Raw genomic sequence first — 4,648 nt, 5'->3', positions numbered from 1 at the left:
TGAAAAGTAAACATAACGAAATGCAAGTTGACGAAATAAAATTGTAGTATGTGTAAATGTCATAAAGAGTTGATATAATGTAAAGGAAAGTTAACACAATGCAATAGTAGTGTGGGTAAATGTCATAAAGAGTTGACATAATGTAATGGAAGGTTGACACAATGCAATAGTAGTGTGGGTTAATGTCATAAAGAGTTGACATAATGTAATGGAAGGTTGACACAATGCAATAGTAGTGTTCTGCTATAAGGCAGTGACGGCGTTCCATAAATGTACATGTACATGTTTATAATTGAACAAAACACTTTAGAAAATGAAATACTTTGAAGCTGTTTTATTTGTTTATCTTGTGACTTGTGAAAAAGAAGCAATGTAGGTAACAAGATAACACCCACCCCAATGGTTTAGAGAGTACCTGAAAATTAAAGTTAAGCAAAGTCAAAATATTGTTTACAGTTTGTAAAATTAGTAATACCTGGAAATCAAATGTAAACAATGCAAGTTTTACTAACAGTCTGCTTCTAAAGGGGGGGGGGGGGTTAAATTGTTTACTAATTAAAAAAAACATGCATTGCAAAATATATTGCATACTCCATAGATCATAAAACATTTAATTTCTGGAACACACTTACACAATTCTCCGTTTAGGTGATATGTTAATTTAGATTTTTAAAAAAATTGGAAGACATAGGGAAAAACCAAACCAAAAAATTAGATTTGCATTGCAATCTTGCAATCTAATTTTTCTCTGTGGAATTAATGTTTTTTTTTAATTTAATATTAAAGAAGGTGGAATACATGTTTAACTGAAGATTGCCTGTGTAGAATGCAGAAGAATTAGAAATACATGTATTTAAAATTTTTATGGCTTATGATAGACATAAAAATTTTACTTACTGAGCTTTATTGAAGTGGAATGTAATGTTAGTTCAAAAAACATTTTTTTCCTTAGTACTAACAGAAAAGACAACTTGAAGGAAAAAAACATGCTAGAAGTGTTTCATTGACAAGCTACATCAACATACATGTGTGTACCAGAAAATATTCGAATTCAACTCAAATCTTTTTAATACATGAAAATAATTTTTGTTGAATTGACATAGATAGTAAATGCCTAAATCCAAATTCTGCATCAAGCATTGCAAAATGAAACCAACTTGTATATCTGTATATCAACAAACAAAAGGTACCTTAGGTTAGTATTAACATTCAAATATTTCCAACTTTGTGTCTGACGCTAAGGTGGTCCAAAATGCATATAAATCTTGTGGGGCTGTTTTGTGTTTGACATCCATAAGAGGGGGCTATTGAAATTGACACGGGTGGCCTCATGTAATTTGAATCTATTTGTTAATATTTTTGAAAACTAAATTTACAATTTTATTTCACAATGAAAAGGAAATATAAGGAATCACTATCTAGTTAGTTAGCTTGACTCGTTATGCAAATTATCCCACATTTTCAACTATCGTTGATATCCTGGCATACTCTACTAACTTGACAGTCATTCCTTAAATAACTTTTGAAACTGACTGCCTTAATTTTCTATACAATGGACACATAGATACGTTTCACAATTTTATAATCAAAATGATTTCAATCATATAGCCTAAAACTTTTAGATGTACAGTTTACATTTGCAACTTTTTGACTATTCAATGTATATTTATATATGTTTAATCTAAATGAAAATAATGAAAAGTTACTTCTATTTACAGTTACAACATTTCTTTACATACTCCTATATATATTTTTTAATTCTTCACATAAAACTGTCAAGCTTTAGTTTAGCAGCCATAGACAGAGGTCTGTATGATATTCAACTCCTTAAAAATTCTTCAGATACTGTAGTCAACCATTCATTTGGTCACTGGCAAGGCAAAGTGAGGACAACTGCTTGATATGTGCCTAAAAAATCAAATTTGGGATTTAGAACAGTAATCCAAAATAAATAAACAAACAAATAAGTTATTTTTATTTGATAAATGATTGGTAAAATTATTTCAAACATTAACAGTACATACTGAAGATTAGTTGTTAAGAACTTTAAATATCTTTAAACACAATTGTAACGGAAAATAAAAATCAACTACTTGACAGATTCATAAAACCTTTCCCAGTTCATATTATACAGTTGTGGACTTCATAAAGGTCAATATGTGGTTATAAGGACTCATGGCAAGTGATATTGACCGAAAACACAGGATGTCATAATTATTGTTTAAATGGTACCGTTATACCTTTGCACATCTCTCATCCTCCTCAACGAAGCTCCTCTTGACAGTCATAACATACTCTGCCAGCATGTGCATATATTCTGGAAAGCACTAACTAGTCTTATGACACTGGTCTTATTCCGAAAACTTCTGAATTCACATGAAAAGGACCTTCAACAAATATAAAGAATCATGATAAATTCTTGAACACATATAAAGTAAACAATTTTACCTACACTGATTCCTGTGACTCTCAGTTGCCAAAATTATTTTCGTCAAGGTTGATAGTTTCCTAAAGATTTCCTTCATCATGTTCATTGCATGAAGTTTGTTGCATAATGGTTGGGATGGGGGAGAGGTCTAATTGATTTGTTTCATAAAAATATTAAAAATTATACCTAATTCAACAACATTTCATATTACTTATTATTATTAAAAACGTCCAAGTAACAGAACCTCGCTGAAGAAGTGGGTAACGTGTTCGTTCGCCCGATCTACCTGTTCGCGGGAGTCCGTTCGCGCAGAGTCCGTTCGCCCGAAATATTTTTCGCCCAATATCTTGTTCGCCCCATATGTGGTTCGCCCAATACTTATATATACTTGTATATATAAACTCATATGAATTAAAAAATAACATATATAATTTTTCCTATTCATTTCCTTTACGGACTTGGGATATTTTTTCTCAAATTCTGATATGAAGAACAATGTTTATTTAGTCTTTATTAATTTTTGATTTGATTCTAATTTTTTGTATGACTTAGTGTTTGCACTAGGCCTATAGTTAATTAGATGATTAATAGAATAGAATAGAATATGATTAATATCAATGTTAATTAGGTTATTTAATATTAATATGATTAATATCAATGTTAATTAGGTGGATACATCCGTGTTATTTTTACGAATTGCGCTATGTTTTGAAAAAAAAATTAAAGGACTAAGACGTTAATCAGGTTAATAGGTCCATTACAGAAATGAACAGCGGATGTTGAAGCTTTTACCTTTGAAGAATCTCCCTTTGATCTCAAAAAAAAAATCTCCAAAGTCTATCAGGACTTTGATAGATCATGCATTTCGTGTGACCATTTGTGACAATATGCATAACGTCTGAAGGTCTGTTTTATTTCGAATGTACCCAAAAATATGGAAAGAAATTCGTTAGATTTTATTCTACCTTAAATTAGAGCGAACGGACCCTGTGCGAACAAGTTTTAGGGCGAGCGGACTCTGGGCGAACGGGAAATCGGGCGAACGATTTCTAGGACGAACGAACATGGAGCCGAAGAAGTGACACCACAATACAAAACCTCCAAACTTGCAGTTCGGGTGCATTATATCAGGTGCAGGTGCGTGGGAGTGGGGCTGGAATTTTTTTCTAGATATATTTTAATGTACATGAAAAACATAATACTTCTTATTATTCAAAAATATCAAGATGACACTAACCAATGACATCCGTTTACTGCCATCGATGTGGAAGTACGCCATGGGGCTCAAGCCTCTCGGCTTAACCACGGAGCCCCGTACTATGTTGAAAGGAATATTTGAAGGCTGGTTCACAAGCAAAATATACGCAAAAACTGGTTAAAAAGTGTTTGCAAAAGCTCTGCAGCCGATGAGGCATATACTTCTCTCTCTATTATCTTTCATAATACTGCGTTCACTTGGAAAAATAGCGCTGCGGACATTGTCAGTTCCGATAAAGCTGCAAAGCACATGTTTCTCCATGTTTATTTTTGCGCACGAGGTCGTAGCAACATCGAAAAAAATAGGTCACTAAAAATTAAAATAAAACATTAAAATTGCGTTTTTAATTAAATAATTTTACATTGGAGACATTTTTCTGTCTTTTTATGTCATGAGTTTAAAAATAGTTGGGTTATTTAGCGATTAGTTGGTGAATAATGAGGAAAAGATATAAGCGGCAATAATGGGTACTCTACTTCCTGTTTCTCCAAGGTCATGGACGGGGTTTATTTTTAGCCCGAAAGTAAGTGGAGATGGACTTGTTTCAAATGAAAAATATATCTCATGTTAATTGAATGAACATTGCAGAGATACATATAGAAATTATTTTAAATAAACTTATATTTTGGACATGACAAAGAAAAATGTGGTATTTTTCGGCAATAATGGGTACTGTGACGTTACATAACTCTCCTGATGAATTGTGGTAATGCCATATTCCAGCATTTGAAGGATCATACTGAAAAAATCTGTTCTAAAAACAATTTGAATTAAAAAATGTTACGGACAGGTGGTTTGATTAAAGGAGATTATTGAAGTTAAATCATTACATACGTAAGACATTGTTTTGTTTCTTTCCGAGTATTGACGACATTATTTACTAAACAGCCCTTGTATGTGCAAAATATTAAATCCATTTCTCATACAGTTCTCAGTATGTAAGATGTAAGGTGTAAGATAGA

General features: G+C 32.1%; 1 long non-coding RNA gene across 1 annotated transcript; it reads right to left on the bottom strand.

The window, feature by feature from the left end:
- Positions 1-1,569: 1,569 nt before the first annotated feature.
- Positions 1,570-4,366, bottom strand: LOC134281635 (uncharacterized). The gene is made up of 3 exons (XR_009995138.1): positions 3,666-4,366; positions 2,241-2,387; positions 1,570-1,908 (listed from the first exon to the last, which is right to left on the bottom strand). It is a non-coding gene; the product is annotated as an uncharacterized LOC134281635 (long non-coding RNA).
- Positions 4,367-4,648: the final 282 nt, after the last annotated feature.

Source organism: Saccostrea cucullata, unplaced genomic scaffold (genome assembly GCF_032062105.1).
Source record: "Saccostrea cucullata isolate Sc308-1 unplaced genomic scaffold, CSIRO_AGI_Scuc_v1 ctg7580, whole genome shotgun sequence".
Lineage (NCBI taxonomy): Eukaryota > Metazoa > Mollusca > Bivalvia > Ostreida > Ostreidae > Saccostrea > Saccostrea cuccullata.
Note: the sequence above shows the minus strand (reverse complement) of the source record. Positions and strands in the feature narration are given on the sequence as shown.